At 38.3% G+C, this 19,451-nt stretch overlaps 1 protein-coding gene and 2 long non-coding RNA genes across 4 annotated transcripts in view; 1 reads left to right on the top strand and 2 right to left on the bottom strand.

Moving 5' to 3' along the window:
• The window catches only part of gcgra (glucagon receptor a), a 213,987-nt gene extending 203,310 nt beyond the window's left edge, over nucleotides 1-10,677 (top strand). The window contains exon 12 of the transcript XR_015481187.1: nucleotides 10,558-10,677. The gene's annotated coding sequence lies outside the window, so the exon portion shown is untranslated. The remainder of the gene's footprint in view (nucleotides 1-10,557) is intronic.
• The window catches only part of LOC147846039 (uncharacterized), a 531,070-nt gene that overhangs the window by 155,322 nt on the left and 356,297 nt on the right, over nucleotides 1-19,451 (bottom strand). The window lies entirely within an intron of this gene.
• On the bottom strand, nucleotides 10,149-18,832 carry LOC147846044 (uncharacterized). The gene is made up of 3 exons (XR_015481251.1): nucleotides 18,441-18,832; nucleotides 18,191-18,341; nucleotides 10,149-14,228 (listed from the first exon to the last, which is right to left on the bottom strand). It is a non-coding gene; the product is annotated as an uncharacterized LOC147846044 (long non-coding RNA).

The following is a 19,451-nucleotide window of genomic DNA, read 5'->3' as shown; positions in this document are numbered from 1 at the left end:
GGCAAAAACGCCACTTTTTCGCCACAGGAAGTCAAAAATATCCGACTTCCTGTTGGGTTTGAGATATGGCTCCAAGAGACTTTTTCGTATGTTTTGGCGTGTTTGAGGTGTTTGCCAATTTTCGTGCATGTGTGTGATTCGTGGATTGGGGGCTCGTCCGTTTAATTTTTCTAGGTGGCGCTGTCGAGTCATTTTGCCACGCCCACTTCCGAGACCCATATCAACCTGCTATTTACACCGGGTTTGGTGTGTGTGCAAATTTTCATGAGTTTTCGGGCATGTTTAGACCCTCAAAAGTGCCCCGATAGGGGGCGGAATAATAATAATAATAATAATTAAAGCTGCAAGCAGCGATGATAGGGACCTCGCACCCGGGCTCACCGCCGCCCGGTGGCCTCAGGATGACAGAGAACAGCGAACAACCTTAATTTAAGCCGATATATATATAAAGAACCTGAGAAAAATCACAGATTTGTGCCAAACTTCCTCCTGTCAGCAGGTGGCGCTATGACTGTGACTCAATATTGTTTTGTAGATGTCTTCAGGACAGTACTTTTATCCACAATGTGAAGTTTCAGGCAGGTCAGACATTGTGTGGCTGAGTTATAAGCCAAACTACCTTCTGCCAGCAGGTGGCGCTATGACTGACTCAGTATTGTTATGTGGATGTGTTCAGGAGAGGACTTTTATCAACCATGTGTAGTTTCAGGCAGATCGGACATTGTGTGGTTGAGTTATAAGGACTTCCTGGTCAATGGCGAAGCGTTGAGGTTTGCCATGCCACCACGGACACGCCCATCAACAAAAACTCTAAAGCTTCGCAATTTAACATCGCCAAGGCCTTTAGATGACAAAACCCAATTTTGGTGTCGATAAGATAAAATCCCTAGGAGGAGTTCGTTAAGATACAAAGCCTGGAAATGGCAAAAATGCCACTTTTTCGCCAAAGGAAGTTAAAAATATCCTACTTCCTGTTGGGTTTGAGATATGGCTCCAAGAGACTTTTTCGTATGTTTTGGCGTGTTTGAGGTGTGTGCCAATTTTCGTGCATGTGCATGATTCGTAGATCAGGGGCTCGTCCGTTTAATTTTAATAGGTGGCGCTGTCGAGTCATTTTGCCACGCCCACTTCATTATTGTTATGAGGATGTGTTCAGGAGAGGACTTTTATCAACCATGTGAAGTTTCAGGCTGATCGGACATTGTGTGGCTGAGTTATAAGGACTTCCTGTTCCATGGCGAAGCGTTGAGGTTTGTCATGCCGCCACGGACACGCCCCTCTGCGAAAACTCTAGATCTTCACAATATATCATTACTAGAGCTTTCAGATAACACAACCCAAATTCGGTGCTGATACGAAAAAATTTGTGGGAGGAGTTTGTTACACTGTAAAACATGTCATTTCCTGTGGCCAGCAGGTGGCGCTATAACTGTATCTGGATATTGGCATGTAAACGTGTTCAGGTCAGGACTGTTATTAAACGTGTGAATTTTGAGGCAGATCGGATAATGCATGCCTGAGTTATAATGACTTCCTGTTTTGTAGCGAATCGTCAAGGTTTGCGAGGCCGCCACGGACACGCCCATCGACGAAAACTCTAAAGCTTCGCAATTTAACATCGCCAAGGCCTTTAGATGACAAATGCTAATTTTGGTGTCGATCGGATAAAATCCCTAGGAGGAGTTCGTTAAAGTACAACGCCTGGAAATGGCAAAAACGCCACTTTTTCGCCGCAGGAAGTTAAAAATAACTGACTTCCTGTTGGGTTTGAGATATGGCTCCAAGAGACTTTTTTGTATGTTTTTTCATGTTTGAGGTGTGTGCCAATTTTCGTGCATGTGCGTGATTCGTGGATCGGGGGCTTGTCCGTTTAATTTTTCTAGGTGGCGCTGTCGAGTCATTTTGCCACGCCCACTTCTGAGACCTGTAACAAACGTAAATTTTCGCCACTTCTGAGGCGTGTGCAAAGTTGCGTGAGTTTTCGGGCATGTTTAGCCCCTCTAAATCGCGATTCATTGGAGAGAAGAATAATAATAATAATAATAATAATAATAATAATAATAATAAACGGAGCAATTCCAATAGGGCCTACGCACCGTTTCGGTGCTCGGTCCCTAATAAAAAACGGAGCAATTCCAATAGGGCCTACGCACCGTTTCGGTGCTCGGTCCCTAATAATAAACGGAGCAATTCCAATAGGGCCTACGCACCGTTTCGGTGCTCGGTCCCTAATAAACGGAGCAATTCCAATAGGGCCTACGCACCGTTTCGGTGCTCGGTCCCTAATAATATTACCTTCAAACAAAGGTCGGGTACCCAATCTAGGTTAGTCGTGCAACACCTTGTTGACCTAGACGGAAGTTATCGCCCTTTCCACCTAAGTACACATGAATCAATATCAAGAGTCAGCCGGATCGCTAAAACACAATTAGTGTGCCAATGCTCCATCTCAATTGGATTTTAGTCCGTCTACTGACCTGACGCAAGACGTGCGGAAACAAGGATACAGCGTAATCTACTTGAATTAATAATTACAGAGTGAGCAAAATATGGTCAAACATTACAATTTATTAGTCAGGTAAATGTATTATGCCAATTCAATCAGTCAATTCATAAATGATCAATACAAAACATCAAATTATCAAAGATAAATCCAAGATGAAAAGATGCATTCCTGACTTTGAAATATACATAACATGGGGCAGACCCCATGTTATGGGCTGATCTGGTTAGGCAGAATCGCCCTGAGTTTTTCTCAAACCTTGCCTTAAATAATCCAAGAATTCCCTCAAGGAAGGGGGTGTGAATAACAAAGAAGGCATTCACACTTAGTGTAAAAGTCACACCCCTCACAGTGGTTCAAAAGATGCCTGAAGTTATGTATTTATTGTTCTGATTATGTCTATTTCTGAGAGAATGAGACCATTGTACCAATCGCACTGAGACATTTCAAATGATATCAAACATGATAGTTAAAGTCAGTTTGGTTAGTCTAAAACATTGAAACATTGAAATGACCATATGTGTGACTTGGGGGGATGAAGCTGAGTCTCAGCATAGTCAGATGCAAATGCAGCAGGAACTGGTTTTTCCCGCATTCCTCCCTGGTGGGTTGTGAAGTCACCAGTCTCTGTTTTCAGCTCATGTTTTGAATTGTCAAAGATATCAGAATATTTGTAATATTTCAATTCTTACAGATAACCCCCATTTGATCCCGTGGGTCAGATATAAATGTGTCCATGGGGTCACTATGTATCCTTGTCGAGGTCGTTCAGGGGCAATTCAAGACAGTCTCTGCAGCATTATCAGTTGTAAGTCGTGTTCAGCAGGTAGCTAAACAGGTCCAGGCTCGTTTTCACCTCTTTTGATGAGCCTGACCCGAATGCACTGCTCATTCAGTCCATACAGGCCTTCATAGCTTCCACTGTGTCCTTCCCCTGACAAAAGTGTCCACATCGTGTGGGCTTCTCATAGTCTGCTTCTTCTGATGAATCTGGTCACCTCCAGATATGCAGACATCGGCATGTGGGGGTCTACAGTGTGTATACACTGCCTTCTCTCGGACACCTAAACAGCAACTTGATGGCTCAGCGATTGAACAGTTATGAACTTGTGTCATTCTGCATTGGAGAAAGTCATGAGGTTAAGCATAAAATATATGATCAAAGCATAAAAGTCAGCAAGTGCGAGTCGTACAACTGGTCTCAGGTCTCTTTCAATCTGTTTAAATGGTCCAATCAAAAACAGATAATTCTTTGTCACCACTGAGATAGGGTATAATAATAGGGAGAATATTAAATATTCTTGGTTTGAATTACTCAAGGTAAAGCTATCAAAAGGTCAGTGCAACTTATTAAAACAGTATAACAGGCAGTATGCATCATAAAACATATCATCATGACAATACATTCAAATAAATGACATTCATTTTCAAAATGAAAAAACGTGAAGATATTTGTCATACATGATAGTAATCACATTATTTAACCATAATTATGAAGGTATATCTATAATAATGTGTGTGTTTGTGTGTGTATGTTGTGTGGTGTGTGTGTGTGTGTGTGTGTGTGTGTGTGTGTGTGTGTGTGTGTGTGTGTGTGTGTGTGTGTGTGTGTGTGTGTGTGTGTGTGTGTGTGTGTGTGTGTGTGTGTTTATGTGTGTGTGGGGGGGCTTGAACACAATTGATGGTATTTGTCAAATTTAAATGTCCTAGTGATTATTAGAAGTGTCCTCACTTCGGTTTAATTTTAATCACTTTAGCACTTATACCTGTTATTGGTGATAGATTGGAAAACCAGGGGCCCTCTGGTTTGTCAACCATCCTCATAACAGTCAGTGTATCTATCCTTAAATTTTTTTATACCATCAATTTGTTGTCAAAGCCATGCAAATGTGTAATTTCTTTTCAGCTGACAGAGGGTGTCAGAGGGTGTTTGTTGTCTCATCTGTCATCAGATTAATTATTCTGTTCTATGTGTGTGAGGCTAATGTGTTTTGTTTGTATAAACATGGACAAACGATAGATTTGACTCCTGGGTCTTTGAAGACTGAGGTGTTATCTATGTGCCTGGGTTTACCTGTGGCTATGTGTCAGTGTAATGCTCCGAATATGGTAATCAACTTTTATAATTGTGTTGCAAAATTTTAGTCCTGTCTTAGCAGGGAGCCAGCATAAGAATGTGAACATGAGGTGTGTTCCGGCTCAAATTGATTCCATATAATATCTTTTACGGAGCATGTTAAGGTGCAATGTTCAAAGCTGGATCTGCAGGAGGTGAGGGATTTGCCTCACAGGGGTTCTTGCTTTGAGATGCAAGACGGGAGGCTTTTGGCCTCTCAGGTTATGGCTTAACCTTTTGTCGCCCTCATTTGTATTTGTTTGATGTGGACCGGATCTTGAGTGTTCTTTGTTATTCGTCCGCCTAAGGTGAGAACAAAAGCAGAGAAGAACCATAGTTATTTTAGAATTTTCATCAGTTTCAAATTCAATCATGTGGAATTAATGTTAATGCATCATTTTGCAATATTAATTCTGGAAGCCACATGATGTTGCTGGTCAGATCTGTGAGTGTGTAACACCTGTTTACACAGTCTGCTGTATTCTGAGCATTATCTCCCAGTTCCGCTGGGGACATTTTTCTGAATCAATCAATGATTTTTCATTAATTTCAGTTCACAATCTAATGGGCCGATACCCATAGTTCATTTTTTTGCTCTCATTAACAGTCAGATCTGTTGGCAGAAATCATTTCACCCTTTTGGTGTTCTCTGCTTAACGGTTGTCATTTTATGGTGTGACTCACAGATTCTTAGATCTTTTGACCCATAAAAACTTTGGTAACTCTGAATGTTATCATATCCATCCCCCTTTCATTATTTTTCTGGTGAGTTTAACTCTCTGATCAAATTTTAATTGTAGGTGGTGTTTTTTCAGCGAGGATTATATTGGTTTACAATCAGTTATTCTATAGTAGTTCTGTCAGTGTTTTCATTAAGCATAAAGAAAGCAAACCTCCTCAAAGTGAATGTTTCATCTCTAGTCTTTAGTGCCATGATTGGCGATTATAATATAATGTACATTATTGTTTATTCCTAATGTAATTATATTATATTAAAATAGTATGTATTAAATATAATTATATCTGGTCTCTGGAGAGTGTTTTAGAACACAGTGCATTGTTTTATGCAATTACAGCAAACACATTCTGAGCATCTTATTATCACTGAGGTGAGACTTCTTTGCTCTCTGTCAGGCCATTTGAATATGAAAAGGTTTGAGCAATCAGGAGGTCTAAGGGCTTATTTAAAGCTAAAATCTTTTATATTTAGTCTGTTTCGAGATTAAATTAAAGTATAGTGGATATTTTAATTGATCAGCATCATATTTGAATTTATCCCCATTAAATTTAAATGGCAAATTTCTGATTTGTAAAAGCAGAGTTTTCATTAGAGCTTATTTGTCTTTTTTGCAATCAAATCATTCTGTTCTGCTCACCTTTATTTTTCACATGCAAATGCCTTTAAACAGACTGTTGTTATTAATCCAATTTAAAAGTTTACAATTGTTTTTAAATCTTAAACCATTTTTTCCTGTTTTCCTTTTTTCCATTTTTCTCTTTTTTATAAAACAGTAGATTTAAAAACAATGGATATTTTAGATTCAAACTTTTAGGATCTAATTTGTGACTCTCCACTGAGTTCCAGAATATAATTTGGATGATGTTACTCCAATTTAAGCTTCAACTCTTGCTGCCTAGCAGACAAAGAGATATTTCAGAGCAAGGGATGGCGTTTTTCTATACTGCTGTTATCATGTCCCTGATAATCAAAGTGGTTTTGTCTAATTCTCAACCCCACCGGATAACGCATTCCGGTCTAACATTTTGAGCATTTCCGACTCATTCTATCAATGTGTTTATATAGGGTGCGTCCAGCTTTCCCTCAACATTTCTAATAGGCAAAGAAGAATTGACTTACCACAGCAGCTGAAGATAGAATAGAAGATCCAAACCTCTTGGTTGATATAAATCCATTTTGTGCTGGAAAGACGTAACTCGCCTGAGTTGGGAGATCACGGAGATGGGTCACCATTTTGTAAGGTCCACCCAGTTGGCCCAATGCCGGTGTCCACTGGTGGATGAAGGTTCACTGCATGTTCGGTCTTTCCAGTGCACAATGTTGATTTATATTAAACTTAACTCATATCTAACTCCAATTTTAGTATGAGGTGGTTTAGAATATTAATATATTTATCCTCGTTTTATCTGACTCCAATTATGAAACATTAAGAAGATTATATCAATATGTAATTTAGATAAATGTTTGAACCGTTTGTTTTCACTAGTAACTATTACATCCGTTCATTCGGGTGCTCATGTCGCTCAGAGAAATCGCCTCGGCCGAAGGCGTCCCTCACGGTCACACTCCGGTCAGTCTTGAATATTAAACAGAGGTAAATTGACTAATACTTTAGATGGCCGCTACCAGCGCGCTCGTTCTAAAATACTTTAGTTAGTCCCGCTTAGGTGTACACCTTTGAGTTAAGACAATCATCATTTCTAATTAGAGGTTAGGGCATTAATATAAATGTACCCGACTACTGGACTCTATAGTAACTTTGGTTTTCACCAAGCCCATGGTTTCCCATATGAACTTAATTTAGAATAATATTACCTTCAAACAAAGGTCGGGTACCCAATCTAGGTTAGTCGTGCAACACCTTGTTGACCTAGACGGAAGTTATCGCCCTTTCCACCTAAGTACACATGAATCAATATCAAGAGTCAGCCGGATCGCTAAAACACAATTAGTGTGCCAATGCTCCATCTCAATTGGATTTTAGTCCGTCTACTGACCTGACGCAAGACGTGCGGAAACAAGGATACAGCGTAATCTACTTGAATTAATAATTACAGAGTGAGCAAAATATGGTCAAACATTACAATTTATTAGTCAGGTAAATGTATTATGCCAATTCAATCAGTCAATTCATAAATGATCAATACAAAACATCAAATTATCAAAGATAAATCCAAGATGAAAAGATGCATTCCTGACTTTGAAATATACATAACATGGGGCAGACCCCATGTTATGGGCTGATCTGGTTAGGCAGAATCGCCCTGAGTTTTTCTCAAACCTTGCCTTAAATAATCCAAGAATTCCCTCAAGGAAGGGGGTGTGAATAACAAAGAAGGCATTCACACTTAGTGTAAAAGTCACACCCCTCACAGTGGTTCAAAAGATGCCTGAAGTTATGTATTTATTGTTCTGATTATGTCTATTTCTGAGAGAATGAGACCATTGTACCAATCGCACTGAGACATTTCAAATGATATCAAACATGATAGTTAAAGTCAGTTTGGTTAGTCTAAAACATTGAAACATTGAAATGACCATATGTGTGACTTGGGGGGATGAAGCTGAGTCTCAGCATAGTCAGATGCAAATGCAGCAGGAACTGGTTTTTCCCGCATTCCTCCCTGGTGGGTTGTGAAGTCACCAGTCTCTGTTTTCAGCTCATGTTTTGAATTGTCAAAGATATCAGAATATTTGTAATATTTCAATTCTTACAGCCGTTATCGTCTTTGGTATGTTGTTCTTTTGGTATCTTATTCTTGTATTTTGTTAAAGTCTAGTTCGAGTTAATCTGTCTTAGTTTCTTGTTTTGTTTGTTTGCCATTTTGTTACTTTGTACTTTGGATTTTTGTATTTTTTTGTCCCTTTCACTGCACTATACATCAATTAAACTGCACTTGGATTCTACACCTGTTTTTGTTCCTGTTTTGATCACTCTAACGTGACATTTGTATCTCCATCAGCTTCATCTAATTTTGCAAAAATGCTTCATTACTATGCAAAACATATCACACTCGAGAAAAAGTTGGGTAATGTATATCACTTACAATACAAATACAATTGTTTAATTAAAAAAAATAGAAAAATAATAAAAAATATATACATTTTCTTTTTCCACAAGGGAATATTTAGGAACCTCAATATCCAATTTAATTTTGGGAACCACAATCTGCACATGAGCATTTATAAGGTTTCACATTAAATGGCTTTCGTGAATGGGTGCATTCATGTCATGTAAAAAATAAATACAAGATCTAAATACAAGCGTCACAGAAGGACTAAGACAGGGTCTTGGTATGTTGAAAGTATAAACCATTTATTAAACAGGATGGCAGTCAAAACAGTAAGGGAGAGCGTGTGAATGACAGATGCAAGGATAGATGACCAGATGGGGATGGCGGAGGAACAAGGAGACTCAGAAAACAGACTTGAGACCAAGAGACAACCAGACAGGAGAATCACAATGGGAAAAGGATGCAGACACTGGGAATCACACAGATATAGGCAGGTAACTAATTCATTGATTTGAATCCAACGACTGTTTCGAGAACATAGTCCTTCAGCATTGACGAGGTTGGACACTGAGTGCTGACTGAGGGTTGACTTTAAAGTGAAGGGATGATATGCTTAAATGATGTGCAGGTGCATGACAGATTGGTAAACAGGTGATGATGATCATGAGAGATGAGGTGATTGAAGCAGGGGAGAACATGGCATTGCTGTGACGAGACCCTAACTCAGGGGTGGGCAAACTCGGTCCTGGAGGGCCGATGTCCTGCACAGTTTAGCTCCAACACTAATCAAACTCACCTGAACATGCAAATCAGTGTCTTCAAGATCACTAGAAGTCTATAAGCAGGTGTGTTTGATTAGAGTTGGAGCAAAACTGTGCAGGACAACTGCCCTCCAGGATCAAGTTTGCCCACCCCAGTGCTAGCTAGTAAAATGTGACTATAGCTGGGTTCCAAATAGTACACAATGCACTTATGCACTAAGTACTTACACACACACACTCAACAGCATGGTACAGTATGTACAGTATGTAGTGCCGTCCCAAATGGAACACTAATGGCTTTTTTACTAAGTGGAAATTTAAACCATTTCCATACCTGAGCAAAGCTGCGGCCACTAGCCGCATTTCAACTAACATGCCTAAAGCGAGAGAGCCAAGGCCAGCTGCGTTTCCACTGTCACTTCCGGGGCCTAATCATGCCAAAGCGGGGCTTTCTCGGGGCCAGCAGCAGGCCTTTTTCAGCCTGCCAAATACCTTGGGTCAAAGAGGGCCAGCTGGGGCTTCGAGGTGAATTGAAAGGAGAGGCCGACTTTGCCCGAGTATGGTAAATATGGCATGCCGTCATTACACTAGTTTTCTGATCATACATGAGTACATGCGGCAAACAAATAAATAAGTAAATAAATAAGGGAAAGAAAACATAGCTCATATAGTAAACATAAACATAACAGTCATAAATCATAAACATATAGTCAGTTTAAGATAGGCTATTCCATAAAACACCTTATAGGCTGGGGTCTTTTTGCTTAAGATTGCCCTTATGTTTCCCATTCTAAAGTGACTTTTCTTTGCTCCGTCCTCCTTGATGTTTCAATTACGCATAATAATCTTTACACCATATTAAAGACACAGCAGCCAGTAAAGGTTGTTGAGAGGTTGCTTTTGTAAAGTTTAAAAGGTGAGTTTGTGCATGATATGTGCACGTTAGATGCCTGTATGTGTGTGAGAGACCGGCCAAGAGCTTGACAGCTCTGTTGATGCTCTTTTTTTTTATTTTGGAGATAATACAAAATATGAATACAACAGAAAGACATAAAACTTTACAAATTATGTGTCAACTTTTGTAGGCTCAAAACAATAGTGTCATATCTCGATAAAATAGCCTAAGAAATATTGAAATAATGTAAAGAATTACAAATATCGGATATAACAGTGGCACAGTAGGTAATGCTGTTGCCTCACAGCAAGAAGGTCGCTAGTTCGATCCTCGGCTCAGTTGGTGTTTCTGTGTGGAGTTTGCATGTTCTCCCTGTGTTCGCGTGGGTTTCCTCCGGGTGCTCCGATTTCCTCCACAGATCAAAGACATGCGGTACAGTTGAATTGGGTGGGCTAAATTGTCCGTAGTGTATGAGTGAGTGTGAATAAGTGTTTGTGGATGTTTCCCAGAGATAGGTTGTGGCTGGAAGGGCATCCGCTGCATAAAAAAATGCTGGATAAGTTGGCGGTTCATTCCTCTGTGGCGACCCCGGATTAATAATGGGACTAAGCCGACAAGAAAATGAATGAATGAATGAATGAATGAATAAAAACAAACAAAAGCTATAACAATGTAGGTATATACAATACATAAATTAAACTGTTTTTAAGCCATATATAACTTATTTTAAAAGGCCTATCTGAAAAAAAAGATTTTAGATAATTTCTAAAAACAATAAACATCGCAGGAGGTTTAAAATATTATTTATAAAGTATTTGAATGCGCTGATATAAATCAAATCAAGCTTTTGTTAATCAAATCGTTGTCGTTTCATAATGCATTTGTCCTGCGCAGCGCCACTTTACAAACGATTAAGGAAAACTGCAAATACAAAATGTGTTCAAAAATGTTCTCATACAAGAGTTTATGTTTTAATATGACATGGTAAAAATAAAAATGAAACTTTAAATGTAAAGCTTTATTAGTGAATAGCTGCTAAGCGCAACAAAATATAGGCAATATTTCATTACTGCTGCAAGCTACTAGCCTGACAGTGGAAGCGCGACATGATTTTAGGCTTACTACTCAACCTCCTGGGCGATTGGCCTGGCCTGGCTCGATAAAAGCCATGGCTCGCACTGGCCCGACAGTGGAAATGCGGCTAATGAGTATGTGAAGTGTCCATAATTCCACACTTTATTTTACCGCCCAAATTTGCATACTATCCATTCTAACGAGTATTTGAAAATAAAATTAGCATGTTCCAAATCGTATTATGTTGAAAAAAGTATCCCAAAGGTTGCCAGATGGTTTATTATTTCTGGTAAAAATTGTAAGTGTAGAACCGTCCATACTCTAACCACTGATATTGCTCACAATACATTGAGTGTTAGACGTGAATTTGATTAGAACTACAAACATGGGTGAAAAGTGTAAATAAACTACAAACATGATGGACACGCAAGACCAACCATCAAGAGAGGTTTGTATGACTAGGTTTGTTATTTTAAATTTAGCCAACTGGAAAATATTTAAATGGCATTTTCTGTGTAATATTTCCTCTGCAACAACAATACTGAACTTATATAAAGAAATCTTTGTTTGGACATTAACGTCTGAATGCATAATTATCCAAAGACCAGAAGAGACTTCTCTGCATTAAATGTTGTGAATGACAGATTTACTGCAAAAATGTGTTCTTGATATCGAGGGCGCATGGATGCAGACTTGAACACCGCACTGGCTCTAGAAGTCCCAGAAGTCATTGCGACGGAATTATGTTTGGAAACGCAGCATTTAATATAGTTTTATTTTTAAAGTTCTGAGATATAACTTATTTATCTCAGGAGTTTCCCTAAATGAAACTGTGTGAATATAAACATTATCATGGACATCTTAATAAAGGCATTAACACGTTTGGGGTGTTTATTTGCTGAAATTTGTATTAAAATCTGTGTTATTTATATAGTGCAACGTACATTTAAAATGTTTTTTGCATTGTATATATTTTAAAAAGGGGAAAAACAATGAATAGTTCTTCCAAGGTGACCTGGCAATACAGATCTCCACAAGAACAAAAATTTGGTCTTTGCATTCTTGGAATTGAGAAACAGTCAGTGTTTATTTATTTTGGACTGTGAAAGCATAATTCTCCTACGAAAGTGATTATAGCGCCTCCCGATGGTAAATGCAGTTATACTCATGGCAGGTATTATTTGGTAATTTGGTCATTTATTTTGGTAATTTGGCAATAGTCAAAGGTCATCTGGGAAATAGCTAATTAAGTAAAGATCATGTTACCTAAAGACATTTTGTAAATTTATCATCATAAATATATAAAAAATTAATTCTTAATTTAGGCATCTTTAAGTGTGATTTTTTTAAAGAGCTCCTATTATGGGTTTTTGAAAATGACATTCCATGCAGTGTGTACCACAGCTCTAAGTGAAGTAAAAAATCAAGCTATGGTTTAAATCTGGAAGTGCACCAGTGTCAGCATGACGTTAATACAGAACTCAAGCCCTGCTTATTTGATGCGCACGCAGACCCGGGAAAATTAAAACCCCCGGCCCCACCTACAAACAGTAGAAAGAAAAGGAGGAAAACAAACACTGTAGCAGATCCTGGTTGAATCAAGTCGCATAGAAGCTGTGCTCTAAAGTGTGAGGTGAAAGTCTGTGTTATTTTCCTTACCAAAGATAAGGCTGTAAAGAGTCAGTGGTTGAAGTTTATTTTTGCAAAAATACCTTGCCTTGTGCTGTGTTTCCATCATTTTTCTGACGAGTGCTTCAGTATTCTACATGCTTTCAAAGGGGGATTCAAAAGGGGCCGTTTGTTAAAGGAAGAATCGGAAAAGACTTTATGGCACTTTGTCAAAGCTTGAAAGGAAATTTATAGTAAAGAGTTCATGAATCAGTTTCTTGCTTCCTTTCACAAGTGAAAGTAAATGCAATTAAAACTGTTGTGTCCTTGTTTTCTCTAGCTTGCAAATTAAGTATTTAATTGTGTTTTGTTACTTGTAACTGCTTGTACTGTCTCTGCTTAACTCTTAATATTCTCATATCGCATCTAAAGCCAGGTTGAAAATGTGATGCGTTTATGGATTTAAATGCATTTGTGAGCTTGCGAACCACTACTGTTTTTTGTTACAAATGACTGTCAGCCGTTCCTACACACGTGTGGCAGTCAAGTTTCAAAATAGTTCCGCTTTTGCCGCTGTGTGGATTAATACTGAATGTGTTAAGAATAGAGTAATACACTGGTGTTTAACTGCATTGCTTTAATGCACTCCTCTATTGGTCTCACACAAACACTCTGCACTCTGACTACTTCAAAATTGTTGATAAGCTGTGGTGGGCATTTCTCTCAGTCTCATGCTGAACGCAGTCGACCAATCACAACAGACGGGGTAGTCAGACAGATTAGCAGAGATTAGCATTGCGCTTAGGAGGGGTTTAACAAATGAATCGATGAATGAATCATATGGGAGTCATTGGGATAGTTAGGTAAAAATAAATGGATATTATAAGACAATGAAAATGATTATTGACCTTGCATGCATATCAGAATGTTGTTGGAGACCCCCAAAATAAAAATATGATAATTTTAACGCATAATGAAGGCTCTCTAATAGATTTTTTTTCTCAGATAGTTGTATCTAAGCCAAATATTGTTCGTTCTAATAAAACATATTCAAATAAACAGTCTATTCAACTTTCAAATGATGAATAAATCCCAATTTCAATGTATTTATGACTTTTTACTCATAAATTTATAAAATTTTCCTTATGACTTCTATTGTGGCCCCGGGTCAAAAATATGTTCACGTCCTTGAAGAAATTTTCTGAATCACTGAAGAAAAAATCAAGATGCATCCAAAACTGATTTACAACCAATGCGGACAACATATGCAAGCTCACACAGGTCAATATATAGGTATTGTTTGGTGATACTCATCTCTGACAGACAGCATCTGTGAGCCATAGCAGCTGGTTTAATGGAAAGCACACCAGGGACAGCACATCAGCTTTTTGAAATAACTAGCTGAAAATGCATTCATTATCTCTCGTTTTACTATATCTGTCACCAAGTCTACATGGTTTCATTTTGATACATTTTGTCGTCTGGATGGAGCATCTCCTTCAGCTGGGTGCGTAGAGCCTGAGGGGTGAAAATAGAGGCTCGAGAATTACTCAACAGCTGTAGAAAGAGAGATAGAAAGATAAACACAAAAACAGAGTGAGAACAGCAGTGTGCCTTACATCTATCTAGAATCTATGAAGTGGTATAGTCTATTTTATGTAACTTAAGTTCATTTCTTTACAGAAAATATTAATTTGTTGTAGAATTTACCATTTGTTCTTTTCTGTACAGTGAAAGTGAATACCAACTTTGGTCGGAATGTAACATTTCACAGAGCATTTGTGTACATTTTTGTACAGAAAATGAATTACAAAGAATACAAAGCATTGTACTCTAATGTTTGAAGTAAATAATGTTTGAAGTAAATATTGGGATAACTGTTTAGAGCATAGGGGCTCTATTTTGAAGATCCATGCGCAAAGCCTAAAGCTCAGGGTGCAAAAGCATTAAGGCGTGACCAAATCCACTTTTTTTTTCATTCCAGTCAATTGCGTTGCGCCATGGCGCATTTGCTATTTACATGGCGGACTTAGTAAGTGGAAAAACTGAACACTTCACTAGTAGGAAAACAGTTAAACAGCATCTGCAGCGCGAGAATGAGAGAAGAGCCTCCTCATTCTTTACTTTCACTTTCACTCTTGTGGATAAGGAAACATGTTGTACGCAAAGACATCTATTAGCCTAAACATAATTATTTTCCTTTGTTAAGCTCAAAGATTTGTGTAAAAACTATTTCTAAATTTAGTTCTAATTTCCAGCAAACAAATAAATGTACAATAATAACGAAGTGTGGTCAAAAAACAGTTATATCCAAATACGCTATGCCCCATACGGTCTAAAACCTAACAGGTGGGCAAATCTAACCTTGTTTTTAATAAAACAAATATAAATCTGCATATAATAAATAATAATATTAATAATAACATTATACAAAACCAAATTGTTATGAATAAACTGAAAAAGCCCCCCGAGAAAAACAAGGCAAGAAATTATGTTTTTTATATTTATGTAGGCTAGAAAATAATAATTTTTAAAATAAAACCTTTTTATATTTGCATATTTTTGTGCATCCTGTGTTTATTAAGCAGTGTGTAAGTGAGGCACACAACTAACATGCTGTACACTGGTCTATTGAGCAGTCTATTAAAGATACACATAATAGCAATGTGCCAGCAATGTGCCTTAATACGCCTCCTTTTTTAGGCCAGAACACCTATGGGCGCACATATGAGAGCAAATGCATTTGCTATTTAAACAGCATGGTGCAATGCTGAAACTAGCAAACAAAAATTGTGTCAAACCCTGCGCCGCATTGTATTGGGTGTATAATAGGGCCCGAGGTCTCAACCTTCAGTCCTGAAGCCACGGCTCTACACAGTTTTGCTCCAATTAATCAAGTGGTTCAAGACTGCTTGAGACTATTAAGCTGGTGTGAGTTGGAGGTGGTTGGAGTTAAACTTTGCCGAGCTGTGGCCCTCTGTGAATTGAGTTTGAGACCATTGGTTGAGATCAGGGGTGTCCAAACTCGATCCTGGAGGGGCGGTGTCCTGCATATTTTAGTTCCAACCCCAATTAAACACACCTGAAGCAGCTAATCAAGCTCTTTCTAGGCATTATAATATATAGTTTTGAGGTATGGACCCTTAAAGTACAAATGTGTACCTTTTGAAAGGGTACCACCCTTTTAAAATAGCTCTAGTCCCTTTATTTCTGAGAGTATAAACTTTCAGGCAGATGTTTTAAAGGAAGTTGGAGCTAAACTATGCAGGACATTAGTTGATTTAGATGGACTAAACCCTATCACTAATACTGAATCCTTATCTCAAACACTAAATCTAATTGTTTGTAAAATATTTTGTATTTCTAAACTATTTATTTTTATTTTATTAACTGTACACTGCAATAAATGCTGTTTTACTTACAGTTTTTGTTGTTTGCAGTCTATATATCTAAAACTTATTAAACCAAGGAGGCTTTTCTAGACAAGCAAAACATATCGTCTTGTTTTAAAAATTTATATGTCAAATTTAAGTGAGTTTTTACCTAAAACAAGAGAAAAAAAAAACTGTCAATTGGGTAAGAAAATATCTTTTTTCAAAAATAAAAACTAGATTAATTTGCTTATTCCATTGGGAAATTGTTTTGTTTGTTTTAAAGAAAACCCACTTAACTTATACACATTATTTGAAGTGTGCAAAAACCAAAACCCTCTAAATCCATCAGACCTCTTTTATTTGTAAATGAGCACTTTCTATCAGATTAGGTTTTAGAGGTAAGGAAAAGGTTAAAATATAGTAAATAAAATAAAAATTATTTTCATAAATGTCACTTTAGACAATTCTTTGTTTTTTAACAAAGTAGAATTTATTTTCCATCAAAACCAGCTAAATCCACGTGTGCTTTTCTTGCAAAAACCTTCAAATCACTAAGTAGGGTACTGTGCAAAAAAAGGAGTGTCTGAGTATCTCTCAGACATTTTTCTTTTTCTTATAAAACAAAGAGTTTTGAGGTAAGGGAAGTTTTCATTTGCCTTTTAGTGACAGCAAGCAGGCTCATGCAGTACATCAAACTCAATCTTTTAAAATCTAAAATCGCAAGCGGAATAAAAACAGTATCCTCATAAAAGCCAGCTACATCAGCGCACTGCTACATTAAAAATATGTGATTCGATTCACGCCTTTTGATTGGTTCTCAGGACATATCGGCTTTTGCTGTCAAAGGCAAGTGGCGTTAAGAAGCTTTAGCCAACAAACTGTTATTTCTAAATGCACTGACGCTGTGATTTAGATGACCTGAACCAAAATGATTTGTTGAACATGTACTACATGCTTAAAGCATTCACTCAATGTCATCATCTAATTTTTGGCAGAAGTGGTGTTTAGCGGCTTTTGCATCTGCACCCTTCAGGATAATTGTTTTGGCTTGTGTAGAAAATGCTTCTTGATTTAAGAGTTGTTAAATATTTGGACTAGAAAGTAAACAAAAAATCTAAGTAGTAAAAAAATTTTGTTAAATAACCAGCCCAGGCTTATTAGTAATACACACCCCTTTACACATTTCGTCATGGTAATGGGTTTGTGTGCACCCTCTGCGTTTGTATTTTGTCACTTATTGTGTGTTGTGTTGTTGTCACGTGGTTATGTTTTCCTTACCCAATGTGCATTTGTTGTGGCGTGTAGTGTTGTTGTTGTCACGTGTCATGCTCATTATTGCATCACGTGATCAGCTGTTTTAATCAGCTGACTCCAGCTGTTGTTTATTTCCGCACCTATTTCAAAGTGATTTACCTTGTTTCATTGTCAGATTTTTGTTGTCTGTTCATGTTACTCTTTGTGTCTCTGTAAGGGCAATCTATGGCATTGTGCGTCGAACTCTCCCTAGTTCTGTTTTCACTAGTCTCGGCTGTCTATGGGACATTTTACAGCGCTTATTTTAGCAATGGTGGTTTGCTGTTTGTGTTCTCAGTTTGTTTGTTTTGTTCTATTTGCACTGTAAAACCACACTTGTAATTTAATTCATCCTTGAAGGTTTTTTTTTTTTTTTTAATTCAGCGTGACACATTTTTAGGAGACTGCAAAATACATTCCCAGAGGAACGTTATTATTTGTTATTGTTTTTGTTATCATGAATCTACCAGAGGCTGATATGTACTCTTTTTCATATCTTAAATCTCTCTTGCAAGTGCCATTCGTGCCTGCTCTTCTCAAATAAATCCACCAGAGGCCACTGTCAACTGACTGACTGACTGACCAATTGACTGATGCCCCCACCCAGTCCCTTCCCTAAACCCAACCAATTGTGTTTTCAAAAGCACAGATTGATCCACCTTTCATAAACCCTACTGACAGTGTTTTTAAAAGCAATCCTGAAAAAGAAAAACCCTCATGGCTACCTGATTTGTATCACATTTTCAGATGTTACCACGTTCTCACCCTGTTATTTATTTATTTATTATTATTATATTTTCTTTAATGTTTTACCTGCTTTTTGGAACTGTTCTTCACTGGACTCGAATCCCATTGTCACAGTGAACTCCTCCTCTCTGTGTTTCAAGTTCACCAATGTACGTGGCGAGCTATTGGGCAAACTGGTAACAGCAGAAAAGCGGTTCACATGGAGGCAAGCGGTCAGCTGATAGCGCAAATAGAAACAGAAGCCGTTGTTGGTGTCATACCACCTCATAGAGTTTGATTTTGTGTCCTAGCAGCATGAAGAGTGTGTTAGACCTACCTGTTTGTGATTTGTTGTCTTGCGTGTCGCCGTCATGTTTCGTCACGGAGCACATGCTCTTTGTTTTGACAGTTCGCCATGTGCTCTGCTGTCAGCGTATCCTTTTCCCCACCTCCTTGTTATTCACTTATTAAGCAATGATTGTCACCTGTAGCTCCTTGATTTTCTCCTCTATTTAATTCCCGCTTGCCTCCTTGTCTTTGTCAGACCGTCTTGTGTGTTTCGCGAGCTCACTCACTCTAGACCCGCGTTTGTCCTGTCCTGTCTTGTGTATCTATCTGGCTCCATAGAGATTAGTTTCGGTTTTCGTTCGCCCTCTCTGCTCATCTCTCTTCTGCCCTGTCAGGCTATCATATCGGTGTCATTGCTTGTGGCGCTCGGACTCCATCGCCTGCCGACATCCGGCCACCGGCAGCTGCTCGTCTTCCGGCTGCTCCGCCCACGAAGCCTGGATACTCGCCACCTCCACGAATCCGCCACCTTGTGGGCATTCAATTGAACTACAGTCCAGTACTAGTTACTGCTGCCTGAATTACCCTTTTGATTCAGTGTTTTTTCTTTTATATTTTTGATCCTCTGTCTGAGGCGTTTTTGATTTTTGAAGTTAAAATAAATCTTCACCTGCATATTGAATCTGTGGTTTCTTCCTGACAAGCAGTTGTTTAAACCGTTAACGGTTTTGAAAAGATTATGTAAATGTGCAAATTGGCTGTGGATACTGTACACAGAGTTTGGCATTGTTTACGTCTGAGTGCAGTTTGAAAGATGAGGTCAATTGAATGCATTTTGTGCCAATCTATTGGAAAATTATCCACAGTTCAGCTCACTTGCCAATGGCCTAACTCCACATTTATTGTGGAGTTTTGGTCTTTTACCCTTTGAGCTCAAGCATGTCACAGAGCTCAAGCACAGGATATCAAAGCCCTTGTTACAGTTATGTGTCCTGCATATGCCCTTTGGCTGAACCTGCACTGGTGTAGACACTGCATACTATTACCAGTCTGTACAGCG

The sequence above is a fragment of the Danio rerio genome, chromosome 3 (genome assembly GCF_052040795.2).
Source record: "Danio rerio strain M-AB ecotype USA chromosome 3, GRCz13ab, whole genome shotgun sequence".
In the NCBI taxonomy this organism is placed as follows: Eukaryota; Metazoa; Chordata; class Actinopteri; order Cypriniformes; family Danionidae; genus Danio; species Danio rerio.
This window is presented reverse-complemented; position numbering and strand designations above follow the sequence as displayed.